At 36.5% G+C, this 16,889-nt stretch overlaps 1 protein-coding gene across 15 annotated transcripts in view; it reads left to right on the top strand.

The window, feature by feature from the left end:
• Positions 1-16,889, top strand: part of runx2b (RUNX family transcription factor 2b) — a 292,292-nt gene that overhangs the window by 154,860 nt on the left and 120,543 nt on the right. For 9 of the 15 annotated variants that reach the window (XM_087296532.1, XM_087296534.1, XM_087296529.1 and 6 more), the window contains one exon: positions 16,104-16,213. The exons of the other annotated variants lie outside the window; for them this stretch is intronic. The gene's annotated coding sequence lies outside the window, so the exon portion shown is untranslated. The remainder of the gene's footprint in view (positions 1-16,103; positions 16,214-16,889) is intronic. 15 annotated transcript variants of the gene reach the window in all.

The following is a 16,889-nucleotide window of genomic DNA, read 5'->3' as shown; positions in this document are numbered from 1 at the left end:
CTCCAGAGATAGTGCAAGTATAGATAAACAAAACATTAAATATTAAGGAAAAAGAAGAAAAAGAAAAAGTGTGCAAAAAAAGATGTGCAAAAAATTATACAAGGTAATAAGAATAGCAGCAATATGATGTACTTATGAATATGACTACTACAATGATAAATACGAAAAAATCACGTAATGTGTAACACCGGGTTAGAATTTAGTAGCCTGATGGCCTGGGGAAAGAAACTCCTCCTAAGTCTCCTAAGTTTTTGCCATCAAGCTACGAAATCGTTTTCTAGATGGAAGCAAAGTGAATAGATAATTGTCAGGATGGTTTAAGTCCTTACAGATTTTAACAGCTCTATTCTTACAGCGTTTAATATAGATGTCCTGCAAGGAGGGGAAAGCAGACCCTGAGATGCACTCAGCTAAACGCACAACTCTTTGATTTTATTGGTTTACTGAGATACAAGTATTTCTCATTAGCTCTGTTTACTTCAAATAGCATTAATACCATAGGAATGGGGGGCTTTTTTCAGTTCATTCATGACAATTTGCATTTATATAATGTTATTATTATTAGCAGTATTATTATGTATTATTATGTATGAATCACCATATGGGGCATAAAAACAGAACATGTGTTTGGATTTTTTTTTAACAAGTGTTTTTATTAGTTTTACATTATTAATAATTACCAAACAACACAACAATAATAAAAAAACAAGGAATAAGCATGATAATAAAAAGAAAATAATGGTAATAATAATTAAAATAAAGAAAAACAGATAAAAGAAAAAAAAACAAACAAACAAAAAATAAATAAGTTATTATTTAAAAAAACAATCAGGGCATATTAACGGTTTCTATGAAAATACAAAAAGACAGTCAATAGGGGTAGTGAGCATATTAAGCATTACACTGCTGTTCAGAATCCGCATTATATTGGTCCAGGTGATCAAGAAATGGTTGCCATATATTATAAAACTTAGTAAGATTATCAATGACTCCATATCGAACTCTTTCCATGTGCAATATTTGAGTGAGATAAGTAAACCATGTCTTAAATTGAGGAACAGAATCAGATTTCCACAGTTTTAAGATGACACTCTTAGCAATGATCATTCCAAAAATGATGGTGCTTTGTATATACACATTATGATCCAGCAAAGAACTAGAGTACCCAAATATAGCAATTTCTGGCTCGGGTGTCAAGGTAAAACCATACATATCGGAAAACTATTTAAATATGTCACACCAGAAATTATAAAGTTTTGGGCACGTCCAAAAGAGGTGGGTCATGGAGCCTTCAGCAGACTTACACCGGTCACATGTAGGGGAAATGGTGGGAAAAATTCGGTGTAATTTAGATTTTGAATAGTGCTGTCTATGCATTACTTTAAATTGAATTAACTGATGCATGGAATTAATAGAACAAGATAGAATTCTTTGTGTTCAGATTTTTGACCACACTTTGTTATCATTGTTCATTTATTTGTTTGCTGGAAATTAGAACTGAATTCGAAATAGTTTTGAAACAAATCTTTCCACCCATCATTCAGCATAAGTGGGTCACATAACCTATTTGAATGTTTTTAAGTGCACACTGAAACATGATTCAGGAACAAACCTTGGATCAAAATATAAATAATTAGGATGTACTTGGCTGTTAAACAATAAGAAAGTCTTTCTTTCTCGCTGAGCCAGACATTTCTCGATAGAGATATTGTTTAAGGCCGTACTCGCACTATGTACAGTTGCCTTGAACCGGGCCGAAGCACACTTGTACCCTCTCCTGTCCCCCGACGGCCCGCACTCACATCGCGTTTGGGCCTGAGCATGCTTACGTCATCGATGATGCGCTGCTCAGTAAGCGCTCTCACTCAGCACAGTGGAGATTTCTTTATATTGTTATCTCGCTTTGGTCGTTTGAGATGCAGTTACAAGCAGTGAAATATTTCGGCGAACAGATCAGCCACTTTTGATGCTCATAAACAATCATCAACAAAGTCCTCACAAACAAAGTCCTCTTGCTGCTGAAATTTGCTAAAACTGTCATGCAGTGAGGGGTTTTCGTCTTTAATAATCTATGACAGTTTGCGTGCATTGAACAGTAAGAACGATTAATAAATCCATATGAAACAGTCCCTTAAATGTGACATCTCGTCTTCAGTTTTGGACTCAGGCGCACTTTGCACTCACACTACAAGTGTACCATGCCAAAGCCTAAGTGAACCGCGCTCTGGCACATCTCTTCCAACTGGGCCAGGGCTGGCCAACAGAACTGCGCCTGAGCCCGATTCAGAGCACTCACACTTTTCAAACGATCCGGTTCGGATAGCATAGTGTGAGTACGCCCTAATAGCCTATTGTAATTTATGTTTTAAATGTTGTTTAAAGTATTTATAGCGTACACATTTCATACGCATTTATAAGCCAACTTTTATTTTTTGATTCCTCATTCGGATTTCTTTTTTAGTGTTGATAAAGTTAGCCTAATTTATGATACAAAGTGTGAAATGTCAGTATCGATGATGACCGTTTTTATGCTGTGTAGTTTGACTCAGTCTTTTAAATGCATCTAAACATGCTATAAATGCATATTAAAATGTATTTTTATTTGTATAATGGATATATCCCTATGCTAATCGATAGGGGGCTTTGGATTCTAGTTCGCTAGACAGCAGCAGCTGCCCCCCAACCCCCATTCCCCTTTTCGTATGCTAATGGTCCCTGCATCCTTCTTTCCGTCTATCCATCATTCATCCATCCATCCATCTTTCTATTACTCCATCCACCTATCCATCCGCCTTTCTATTATTCCATCCATCCATCATTCAGTCAATGGTTCCATTCGTCCATCTACCCATCTATCCATCTATACATACACACATCTTTATAACTTTTACACCTTTGCATCTTATCCTCGATCCATCTACCCAGCTTTCTATCTTTGCATCTTTCCATCTATCTATCCTTCCATCCATCGTTCTTTTGTCATTTTCATCCATCCATCCACCTTTCTATATTTCCATCATTCTATCCATCATTCAGTCAGTTCTTTATTCATTCATCTACCTATGCATCCATCCGTCTGTTTGTCAATCCATCCATTCATCCATCCGTCTTTCTATTTTTGCATCCATACATCCTTCTATCATTCAGTCTATTGTTCTATCCATCTATTTACCTATATATCTGTTCATCCATCCATCTTTACATCCATCTGTCTGTCCATCCATCTATTAGTCCATTCTCTCCCCAACGATTCCTTCAATCCATACACACATCTTTAAATCCATCCATCCATCCAGCTTTCGATCTTTCTATCCATCATCTATAAAAAAGTGTCATGCAGGGAAATCTGATATTCACCATATACGGCATATTAAGTAAACTTTCAGATAACAAGGTTACGGATTTTTTTATATTTCTTACAGTTTTTTTTTACCATTAAAATCGCAGACATTTGTTACAGTGTGCATATAGTACATGTCCAATAATTATTTCTTTCCTGAGTAAAGTCTGAATGTCTCTGCTTGTTTATTTGTATTAAGGATGTAATGTTTAATTCCTCTGAGTTGAGTAACAGGACAGAAACGTGAGGAAAGAACATCATATATATTGGTCACAGACGAACTCAAGCTTCCTCCATCCCGTTTCCTTTCAATCTCTCCATCTCTGTTAATTCAGTCCCCGCGACCACATTACACAGAGTGTTTACTGATCAATTCCAGATTTGATTTACCACAAAACCAACAAATCAGCAGATTCACAGAAATGTTATTAGTGCCACTCAAGTTTGCTGTAAAAGTCTCATTCGCTTTCATTTGTCCTCGATTAGATTTGACAATGAGCTAGCTGCGCTAGTCCATTAGCACTGCGTAAACAAAACAAGTGCTTCATATGGAGAGTGCATCTGTTTCCTCAGAAAAGTGTGCTGGGTTATGCAGTCGTTTTGTAGAAAAAGTTTTATTACTTTTTAAGTAGATCTTAAAATTGTATTTCTTCTTAAAGAATTGTTTTTATTTTATTTTTTACATCATAGACCAAATTTTGTGTATCATTTATAAAATAGTTCATCAAAACATTTAACTGTACTATACATTTAAACATTCATTTATTATAATTATTAGAATCTGTAATATGTTACAATCTGTCCCCATACTTTAATCAATCAATTAACAATTAATTCATTATTTTTTCATATATGAATATATAAAAATCATTAGAAAAAAAGGTATGCAAGGTTCACCAAAGTTACATTATTTTATTTTGCAATAAATGATCAATAAAATATAATACACGCAAAAATTAGGTACTCTCTTCACCGAACTAGCAATATTTTTATTAAATTGTGGGAACCCCTTCGCAAATATGTCCAAACTCTTTGGCTTGACCCTGCTCCTTCTGATTGAGTCCCCACCCCCTAATGCCCAGCTTTTACGGGAAACTATTTCTGGGCAACACATTGTAGACTTGTTTTTTACGTATATAAGATTGCACTAGTGTTGTGCTTTTTTATTTATTTATCTATTTATTTATTTTATTTTATTTTATTTTAATTTATTATTATTTATTAATTTTTATTATTATTATTTGCTCAAAATACTCTTCAGTGTATTTGCTTATTGTTATATGTTTATGTCTATTAAAATTTTTGTAATGATTCACAATGTATAAATAAAACATAAAAAAATATATATATATAATAGACTATAATTTACATGTATATGTATGTATATATACAAAGTGGTGAGGGTACTGTATATACATACATATACATACACACACACACATATATATATATATATATATATATATATATGCTCATTAACGCACATTTCTAATCAGCCAATCACATGGCTGCAAAACAGTGCATTTAGGCATGTACACATGGTCAAGACGATCTGCTGCAGTTCAAACCGAGCATCAGAATGGGGAAGAAAGGTGATTTAAGTGACTTTGAACGTGGCATGGTTGTTAGTGCCAGATGGGCTGGTCTGAGTATTTCAGAAACTGTTGATCTACTGGGATTTTCACACAAAGCCATCTCTAGGGTGTACAGAGAATTGTTCGAAAGAGAGAAATAATCCAGTGAGAACAGTGGACAGAAATGCTTTGTTGATGTTAGAGGTCAAAAGAGAATAGCCAGAATGATTCGAGCTGATAGAAAGACAACAATAACTCAAATATCACTCGTTACAACCAAAGAGCATCTCTGAACGCACAACACATCGAACCTTGCTACAGCAGTGGAAGACCACACGGGTGCCACTCCTGTCAGTTAAGAACAGGAAACTGAGGCTACAATTTGCATAGGCTCACCAAGATTGGACAATAGAACAACATATCAATAGGACATTAGAAAAATGTAGCCTCGTCTGATGAGTCTCGATTTCCTTGGCACACTTTGGGCCCATTAGGACCAACTGAGCATTGTGTCAACACCACAGCTTACATGGGTATTGTTGCTGATAGTCATTGTTATTGTGATTTGTTACTGTTGCTGATGGTCCATCCCTTTATGACCACAGTTAACTTATCTTCTGATGGCTACTTCCAGCAGAATAACGCACCTATGCCATAAAGAGTGAATCATCTCAGACTGCTTTCTTGAAGATTACAAAGAGTTCACTGTACTCAAATGGCCACCACAGTCACCAGATCTCAATCCAATAGAGCACCTTTGGGATGTGCTGGAATGGGAGATTTGCATCATGGATATGCAGCCGACAAATCTGCAGCAACTGCGTGATGCTGTCATGTCAATACGGACCAAAATCTATGAGGAATGTACCTTGTTGAATCTATTCCACGAAGGATTAAGGCAGTTCTGAAGGCAAAAGGGGGTCCAAGGCGGTACTAGTAAGGTGTACCTAATAAAGTGGCCAGTGAGTGTATATGTATGTGTGTATATTAGTATATATTATAAGTAAAATATAATTATAAGTAAGTATGTATGTATGTATGTATGTATATTATGTAAGTAAAAGTGTCCAAAGTTGAAAAATGTCAATGTTATTTTTTTAATTATGTATGAATTCTTTTTTTTCACCCTCCAAATACAGCACAAAGTCCAATGTTAAACGGATTAATAACAAATAAAGTACCAATCTAATGAAGCGCATGAATTTATAGCAGAACAGTGTAAGTGTAACTGCTCCCTTAACATTACTACAGACGTCTGTTAAATTTGACCAAACAACTGAAAGCTGCGGGATGTTAGTATTCTCTCAACTGCTAAACGAGAATTTAAAGCAAAGAGAAAAACCTGAAGCTATAAATTGTCATGCAAACGGACTATTTTAAAAGTCAAATGGCCGTCATTATGACCACCCAAGAACTCTAGGTGTCATTTTATCTTAGGGCAGACTTTGACAGAAGCATATGAGTTGTGCCTTATTGACCACACACAGAAGTGTAATCGTAAAACAGGGAAGATATTAAAGGAGTAAAATAACACATTTCCTTGAAAGGCCTGCAATAATGGAGGGTTCTTTTGAAATGAACACTGTATCCGGAGGCTGCAGCCCTCCGAGGTTTGCCCTCACACTTCCAAAGCAAGCAGTCCAAGAATATCAGATCCCAGCTCCAACCTTTCCCAACAAAAAATAAAATGAGTCCAGAAGCATTAAATGTGACATGAACACAAACGCCGGCGAGAGACAGAAAGGTGCTCAGGTTCAGCAGTGTTGTTGTAGTTTTAAGTTGCTTTCTGTTTCTCTTGGTGAGTTTCATCTATCCATCTGCCCATTGTGCTGTCTATATTCTTTTCTGTTGTTCAGTCTATCCATCCATCCATCCATCCATCTATTCATCCCATGTTCTATTTGTACTTTATTCTGTCTATCTATCCATCATTTTGTCCATCCATCCATCTATTTTTCCACCATACTATCTGTCCATTATTCAGTTATTGTTCCGTTCATCCACCCATCCATCTTTCTACTACGCATCCATTCAACATTCTGTCCGTCATGTCCATCCACGCATCTATTCATCCATCAATCTTTCTGTCTTTCATTCATTCCATCCATCTATCTTTGCACTATTCATTTAATCAATCCATCCATCCATCTTTTTATTCATCCATCCATCAAACCAACTTTCTATCTTTGCATCTTTTCATCATTCTGTCTTTGTATCTTTCTAACGTTGCATCTTTCCATTGATTCAGCCATCCATCCGTCCATCCATCAATCTTTCTATTTTTGCATCTTTCTGTCCATCCATCATTGTCTTTGCATCATTCCATCCATTCATCCATCGTCCATCCATCCATATTTCTAACTTTGCATCTTTCCATCCATCCAACTTTCCATCTTTGCATATTTCAATCAATCCATTTTTTCCATTCATCCAGGGCTTGTATCTTTCCATCCATCCGTTGATCTGTCTTTGCATCTTTCCATCCATCCATTCATCCATCCATCCATCCATTCGTCTATCCATCCATCCTTGTATCTTTCCATCCATCTTTCTATCTTTGCATATATCCATCCATCTTTCTATCTTTCCATCCAGCCATACGTCCATCTTTCGATGTTCTTTTCACCCATCCATGTTTTTATCTTTACTTCTTTCAGTACATCTATCTTTCTATCTTTCTGTCATTCTATCTATTCATCCACCAATCTATTGTTCTGTTTATCAGTCAGTTTGTCATTCATCGTTCCTTGCATACAGTACATAGATCATTCCATCCAGTCATCCATATATCTCTCTATCCCTCTTTCTATTCCCTAATCATCCCATCCATTCATCCATCCATCTATTGTTTAATGCATCACCCATCCATCCACCCATTATTCCATATATATACATCCATCCATAGTTTGATACACCAAAATCAATTCAACAGTACTTAATACATAATTGAGGAAAAACAAAACAAAAAAAACAATCATCTTTTCATCCATCTGTCTTTTTCTCTTTCCATCTATCCATCCATTCAACTTTCTATCTTTCCATCATTCCATTCATCCATCTTTTCACTATCCATCCATCGATTCAACTTTCCATTTTTTAATATTTCCATTCATCACTCCATCTGTATCCCTTTCTATCTTTGCATATTTCCATCCATCTGTCTTTCTATCTTTGCGTCTTTCCGTCAATCTATCTATCATCCATCTCTTTATCTTTGCATCTTTCCAACCATCTTTGCATTTTTTTCATCCATCCATTTGTCCATTCTATCTTCGCTGCTTTTCATCCATCCATCTATCTTTCTATCTTTGCCATCATTCCATCCATCCTACCATCTTCCTATCTTTCCATTATTCTATCCATCAATCCATCTTTCTATTCTTCTGTTCATCAGTAGGTCTATCATCCATCCATCCTTGCATACATAGTTTCATGTATCGTTCCATCTAGTCATCCATATATCCCTCTATCCCTCTTTCTATTTTCAAATTTTTCCATCTATCACCCATCCATCCATCTGTTGTTCCATGCATCCATCTATCTACCATAATATATTAATTTTCCTTCGGCTTAGTCCCTTTATTCATCAGGGGTCACCACAGCCGAATGAACTGCCAACTTATCCCACATATGTTTTACACAGCGGATGTCCTTCCAGCTGCTATCTAGTATTGGGAAACACCCATATACGCTAACGTTCACACATACACTACGGCCAATTTAGTTTATTTAATTCATCTGTACCGCATGTCTTTGGACTGTGGGGCAAACCAGAGCACTCTGAGGAAACCCATGTCAAGACTGGGAGAACATGCAAACTCCAACTGACACAGCTGGGACTCGAACCAGCGATCTTCTTGCTGTGAAGTGACTAAGCCACCGAGTTGTCCTACTTGATACATAATTGGGAAAAACAAAACAAACAAGAACACTAATTCATGATGTGCTAAGAAAATGAATAGAAGTCAAAACAAATGGATTTTATGATAGCATCTTTAATGTAGTACTTTAAATTTGCAGTTCTTCTACATTGTGGTTTGTAAAGCATTATTAAAAAAATATGCTGCAATGCTACACAATTAAAAGCAAAATCAAACGTTGTAAAAACGTTTTGTGATTGCTGGGAAAACTACTGTCTAAATTTAGCGCACATCCCTCACCCATTGTTTCCCTACCAACGAAGCCTAGTAATACCAACAGAAAGGTGCAAATTATGCGTGAAACCGTGAACTCTTGAAAAGCTGGGTTTTATTACAGGAACTATAATATTTTGTGAGACATGAGCTGCTGGGATTCAGCATCTTGCTTGAGGTAAAGGCAGAAGTTAACCAAACCAAGAAATTCCCCTAAGCTTATTTTAGTGGAGCTTGATACATTTTGCATGCCTAAATAAAAACACAAGCTTTTTTTTCCTTAAATGTCAGGATGAGGGGAAAAATACTTTTGTTTGTAGTTCAAATTAAGTCCGGGTTGAATGAAGACATTTTAGGAGAGAAGAAAAAAACTTCCAAGGTGTCTTGCACATGGTCATTTGCACAGGCTTGGTCATTTGAGGAATGGTCAGCAAACAGTTGAGCAAATATGTGTATTGGATCCAGCCTTGAAGCATTTCGCTTTTATCCCAAATGAGCATCTCATTAAATCAGCGACTGATTTCAAATCATCATCAATCCATTTTCTCATGATCGCACTTAAATACAACAAACCATAATAGCATCCAAACTAATTAAATCCCCAATGAATTTCATCCCAAATCCTGTCATATGCGTTTATCATCAGATTTGACTCCACATGTTGCCTTCCTTACCCACAATCCAAGACTAGCCGAAAGGGGTGTCAGGATTACTGTTGAATCATGATCTCTGAGGGCGATAAAAGCCGTCCCGTTAGTATCTGAGCTCTGCGGATTGACCAGACCACCAGAATGGAGGATTGTTGGCACAGAGGCAGACTCTTTGGTGAGGCTATTAAATCATCTTTGCCTGGTTCCATCTCAATATAGCAGCAGAGTAAATATTTGAGTAATACTTACTGAAGGTACGGCTCTGGGTTCGGGCCAAAATCACCACTACAGGGAAAATGACTGAATAGGGAGCATTCAGCGGAGCCACCGATCATCGCTGAATTCAACATCTCGGTGTCTCCGGAGGACACTGGGAATAAAATGACGCTGGTCTGGGGCCGTGGGTAACAGAGTAATTGGGGAGGCCGTGAGCTATTCTTTGATAGAGCGGATGGTGAGGTGGAGATGGAGGGTGTTTTTGTTTTGCTAGATTGATTTCATTTACACTTAGGCTGATGAATATTTTCTAAGAGTCTTGATGAAAAGGTCTATTTTCTTTTGCTCTTGGTTTTAGGTTTTGGTCATTGAGGAGCAGCGTGGGCACATTAATTAAACTAATTAGTTTCCAGTTTACAATTAGTAACTGAGTCAGTAACTAAATTACCTCATTAGAAAAAGCTTACAAAATGTATGTTGATTTAAATTGGATATCCATCAATCCGCTCATCTTTCTATATTTGTATCTTTCCATCCAAAAATCCATATTTCTATTTTTTTAATCCATCCATCCATCCATCCATCTTTACTTCTGTCCGTTTTTGCATCCGTCTGTCTTTGCATCCATCCATCTTTGCATCCATCTTTGCATCCATCCACCTTTGCAACCATTCGCCTTTGCATCCATCTGTCTTGGATCCATTCATTTGTTCTTTCTTTGCGTCCCTCTGTCTGCCTTTGTGACTTTCCGTCTTTCCGTCCATCCGTCTTTCTGTCTATCTGTCATCCCATCTGTCCTTCTTCGCGTCTTTCCGTCATTTCTCTCTTTGCATCTTTCCGTCCATCCATCTTAGCGATTTTGTCTGTCTTCCCTTCTGTCCGTCTTCGCATCCATCCATTTTTGCATCCATCCATCTTTATAACCATTCTTCTTTTTATCTTTGCATCTTTCCATCCATCCATCTTTCTGCTTTCTATATTTTTATCCATCTATTTTTCTATCTTTGTACCTTTCCATCCAGTAATCCATATTTCTATTGTTTTAATCCATTCATCCATCCATCCATCCTTGCATCTGTCCATTTTTGCATCCGTCTGTCTTTGCATCCATCTGTCTTGAATCCATTCGTATTTTCTTTCTTTGTGTCTTTCCATTTGTCCATCTTTGTGTCTTTCCGTCTTCACAACTTTCCATCCATTCGTCTTTGCGTCTTTCTGTCTATCTGTCATCCCATCTGTCCGTCTTTGCATCCATCCACCTTTGCATCTATCCTCCTTTACATCAATCTGTCTTCTATCTATCCATCCTTTCTTTCTTTGCATCTTTCTCCACTGTCCGTCTCTTTCCGTCTTCACGTCTTTCCATCCATCTTTTTTGTCTATCTGTCATCCCATCTGTCCCGTCTTTGCGTCTTTCCGTCCTTCTCTCTTTGCATCTTTCCGTCCATCCATCTTCGCAACTTTCTGTCCGTCTTCCCTTCTGTCCGCTTTTGCATCCATCCGCCTTTTCATCCATCCATCTTTCTATCCTTCCTTCCTTTTCTTTTCATGGCTTTCAGAGCAGTTCTTCTCATTCTCCTGATTGATCAACTTCAAATATAAGGACAAATCAGCTCGTTCAACCACACACATTTTACAAATCCAAGCCGACAGCTCCCAAATTTTTAGACATGTTTAAAAATCATCAAGAGCTTGTGAGAAACTTAACTCGTAAGTCCCTGTCACAGGGTTCAAGCCATGAACGTTTGGGTATTGGTGATTTTATTTTATTTATTTTTTGCTAAATAAATCAGCTATGACATCTGTGCCTAAATGATGAAATAGAACAATGCAGTATTAGAAAATACAAACAGACCAAAATATGAACAAAATACATTCATTATCCTGGCTGAAAAGCAATGCTTGTTTATTCAATATTGATCATTAATCTACTACATTATAATTAAATAAAAAAATATTTTAAATGGTCTTTTATCGATTAAAGAAATCAGTTAGTTTCCATCAACACACTGCATATTTTATTTGGTCAAATAAACTTTTCTTGTCATCTTAACTTACATCAGTCAAACGGATTAAGTTAGGCATATTAATTTAAGCTTTGTATAACTAAAGAACAGTTTTACATCATAGCCATTCCTGATTAACTAATTACAGTAACTTAAAAGCATTTGTTGTCATGACTTTTTCTCAGTGTAGTATTAATTGTGCATTAAGCAAGGCAAACAACACAACATCATTTTACTTATCAAATAATATATTAATTCATGTAAAAGGTTCGAGCCAGACATTTTCTTCTCCCCAACTTAAGTGAATTTTGTGAATAGATGCATTTGCTGCTAACTTTAAGGCGTCTGCTTTTAGAGTTATATTCGCAGAACTCATCATTCAAGCAAATGTGCTTCAGCGACTCTTAACTCTTGTACACAAGTATGTTGAATAAGCACATTTTAAACCAGACCACCTCAAACTATTCATTTCATCAACATGTTTCATGATGTGTGTCTAAACTTCAACCTCTAATCACAGTGTCTGCTATTTTTAAGTGAAAAGTGTTCATAGCTGTGCGGTTCAGTCACATCTTGCAGTGCGTTACTGACTGGAATGACTGGAATTTCTGTACATTTCTCTATCAGTGTTTACATTCTGTTTTTTTATTTGGTTTTTGATTGATGTGTTTTCTGTAAAAATAATTAGGAACAGGAAAAGGGTCTTTATTTTAGATCCTGATTAAGAATTTGAAGTATTTTATAATTAGTAAGTTAATGCCGATGCTCCACATTTAGGCCAAGGACTATTTTACAGCCTGAGTCCCTGGTTTGGCTTTTTTTTTTTTTTTACAATAATAAAACAGTATAAATATGATTCTAATATATACATACAGTGCTCAGCATAAATGAGTACAATCATCACAGATCTCTGTTTTAAAGTTGATATTTTCTACAGGATGCTTTACAATAATATATTTGTGCATATACATTAGATAAGTCAAAGTTAAAACCAGTACTGAGCTAACAACAAAAAAAAAATTAAGGTCACAATACAAAAAATAGTACACACGAATTATCATGCTAATAATAATTAATTTGTTGGGGAAAGTGGCCCGGTGGCTCAGTGGTTAGCTCTGTCGCCTCACAGCAAGAAGGTCGCTGGGTCTCTGGTTCGAACCTCGGCTCAGTTGGCGTTTCTTTGTGGAGTTTGCATGTTCTCCCTGCCTTCGTGTGGGTTTCCTCCGGGTGCTCCGGTTTCCCCCACAGTCCAAAGACATGCGGTACAGGTGAATTGGGTAGGCTGAATTGTCCGGAGTGTGTGTGTGTGTGTGTGTGTGAATGAGTGTGTGGAGGTTTCCCAGAGATGGGTTGCGACTGGAAGGGCATCCGCTGTGTAAAAACTTGCTGGATAAGTTGGCGGTTCATTCCGCTGTGGCGACCCCGGATTAATAAAGGGACTAAGCCGACAAGAAAATGAATGAATGAATGTTGGGGAAAGCGGCCCGGTGGCTCAGTGGTTAGCTCTGTCGCCTCACAGCAAGAAGGTCGCTTGTTCAAGCCCTGGTTGGGTCAGTTGCCATTTCCTCCAGGTGCTCCGGATTCCCCCACAGTCCAAAGACATGCAGTATAGGTCATTAATGGTGAATTGGCCTTAGTATATGTATAGGTGTGAATGGAAGAGTGCATGGGTGTTTCCCAGTATTGAGTTTCAGCTGGAAAAGTTTCCGCTGCGTAAAAAATATACTGGATAATTGGTGGTCCATTCTGCTGTGGCGACCACTGATTAATAAAGGGACTAAGCCAAAGGAATGTTGGGGGAAAATATTATTATTAATAATAAAGAAAAATCAAGACAAACATTAAAATAATAAAATATAACTTTTTGTAGAAATCCTGTAAATCATATTAAACAAATTTTGCAATAACTTGTGTGAATTTAAATGTATTATCTTTCTATTCTTAAGGCATTTGGTGTGTAAACTGTTATTTAAAATGGATATAACTGTCAATAAAACAGTTTATTTTAAAATGCTCCAAAATACAGGATGATTCAGAAAGAAAACCACAACTTTAAAAATCTGTATTTCATCAACATGATGGAACCTCAGGTAATTAATTAATTTTACTTAGTTTTTTTTTCAGTAGAAAACAAATTCATAGATGTTCAATATGACCCCTTCCTGACACCCGAGTGACATGAACCTGAAAGTTGTGGTATTCTTTTTGAATCACTCTGTATATTGGCTATATACACTTAAAAAAATATTAAAATGTCCATTTTTAAAAGGGGGCTACTCATTTATGCAGAGCACTGTTCAGTTCATGCAAAAATAAAAAAATAATAAAAAGCATTACCCAGGGTCATGGAAAACCTGGAAAAGTAATGGATTTTTAACATGGATTTTTCCAGTCCTGGAAAAATTTTGGAAAAACAGAAAAACCCACAAGGTTTTGGAAAAGTCATGGAAATTACATTTACATTAGTCCTTAAGCAGACGTTTTTGTCCAAAGCGTCTTAAGCTGCAGTCACACTAGAGCTTGTGCTTGCGAAATACGGTGCTGCGAGAAGGGGTGGTATTAAACAATATGATTAGACGTTAATAAAAGTGAGCGACTGCTCCATATTTAAATTTCGTATTTTAAATTATCTTCTGTTGGTCTAACACAATCACATGATGCGATTTCGCAGGTAAGAATTCACCAAGCTTGAACTTCCGAATGCAGTGAAATGCGAAACTTGTCGCATGTGCTTGTGTTTCTGGTCTGCCGATATGCGTCTTACAAAGCTGCGCCACTGAGACTGTTAAGGGTATCGCAACATTTTACACCTATAAATCACACTATTTCTTTTCTAATTCACTCAGTGCGATGTTCAGACCCAACTGTGTTGACCGCATCAGCTAAACTCTCCCACTCATTTTTTTTCTTTTGTTGTTAATTCCGGAGAACAAACTTGCAAATAACACCGCTTTTCTCCAGTCTACCTCCGAAAGCAGCACCTCCAATTCACATTCTGTTCAAAGTTTTTTTTTTTGCTTGCTTATGCCATTGCTTTTTCGTTGGGTTTTGCCAAAGTATAGTTATTTGCATATTCATAAGGGGGAGGAGGCAGGGAGGGGTTTTGTGCTCATGCATATTGCGCTCAGTTTCACGTTCATTCAGATGTACAAAAGAATATGCGTGAGATTCGGCGTACGCAGTGTTTCATACATTTGAATTTATTTCTGCGTACGCACATTTACAGCTTTGTGCATACGCAATGTTTTAGTAAGATTTCCACACAAGTCTTCGTACATGAGGCCCCTGGAATTTTTGTAGCAAAAATGTGTATGAACCCTGATTACACATACAAAATACCAATGGGTACCAAAGGGAAATTGGTGTTTTAACAATTTTTTTAATTGTTTTAAAATATACAGTTGAAGTCAGAATTATTAGCCTCCCTTTGATTTTTAAAAAAAAAAAATTTTTTTCCTATAATGTTTTTTTTCTGAAGAAAGTCTTATTTGTTTTATCTCAGCTAGAATAAAAGCAGTTTTATTTTTTATTAAAAACATTTTAAGGTTAAAATTATTAGCTCCCTTAAACCATATATTGATAGTCTACAGAACAAACAATCATTATACAGTATAATGGCTTGCCTAATTACCCTAACCTGCCTAATTAAGCCTGTAAATTGCTCTACTATCTTGAAAAATATCTAGTCAGATATTATGTACTGTCATCACGGCAGAGATAAAATAAATCAGTTATTAAAAATGTGTTATTAAAACTATTATCTTTAGAAATGTGTTGAAAAAAATTTCTCCAGTAAACAGGAATAGGGGAAATGTATACGGGGCTAATAATTCAGAAAAGCCAAAAATTCTGACTTCAACTGTGTTTAAATCTGTCTGTTTAGTTCAATCTGCAGGCTTTTCCAACGCAATATAACCTTGATTTGACCATCTACAGTATATTGTAGCTTTGATTAGTTTAGTTCTGATTATGCGTGTTGTAATGATCGCTTAATTGCTCGATCTTTTTATTAATTGATTTCTAGAGCAAGATTATTCACCCTTTTAAAAAACAAATTAAGAAGAGACACATTATTAACTTTGTAAAACTAAGCAGGTTGTATTTTTGTAAAATATAGCAATGGTGCTATTTAAGTGTTTAAATGTTTTGTGTAAGTGTTTAACGTGCAGTGTTTGTTTTAATAGAGGTCTAACCTGAACCCCTGTGAAAAAAACAGGACCCCATCTTCTCTCCCCTCCACCGCACCACACAACAACCTCAAGAAATTATGCAATTCTGAGTGTGCCTCACACAGGTGAGTAGGCTTGACAAACCACCTGTAGAAAACATACTCTTTCATCTTTAACATTTGCACCAGTTTTGCACCAAACACTTTGTTACAATTTCTCCATGTTGAAACATAAATAAAGTGCATTTATGAAGTGTGCTTCACACAAGTGAGTGGGCCTGACAAACCACCTGTAGAAATGTTCTTCTTTCTATAAAAAAACTCTTCCCCTTACTCTAGCACCTAATTTTCCGACTACAAACTAGCATTTCTTGTGTGTATTGCCTCTTTTTGTTGAATCACTGAACTGCAAGTTGTTGAATCCTCAATTGTAAGTCACTTTGGACAAAATCGTCTGCTAAATGACTTAATGTAACCGGTTTGAAAATTAAAGAGAACCAAGTATTCATTGAAAATGAAAATTTAGTTGAGAAAGAGGACTCGCTAAAAAGTCAAATAGGACTCACATTATAATAGTCATTGTTTTTGCGTGAATCATACATGCAGTCATTTAACAGGCCTCACGTGGAGAGAGCAGTGCTCTGTCATCCAGACTCTGAGCAGACAGAGATGCTTTTGTTCACATTATTGTTTACTGCTCAGTGTAGATCACAGTGACGTCAGGCTCGTTTCTCTTTTAAAGTATAAAAAATAAATCTAAAAAAAAAGCAGTAAGCCATTTTCAGCTTTTACAGTAATCTGA

Source organism: Danio rerio, chromosome 20 (genome assembly GCF_052040795.2).
Source record: "Danio rerio strain M-AB ecotype USA chromosome 20, GRCz13ab, whole genome shotgun sequence".
NCBI lineage: Eukaryota > Metazoa > Chordata > Actinopteri > Cypriniformes > Danionidae > Danio > Danio rerio.
Note: the sequence above shows the minus strand (reverse complement) of the source record. Positions and strands in the feature narration are given on the sequence as shown.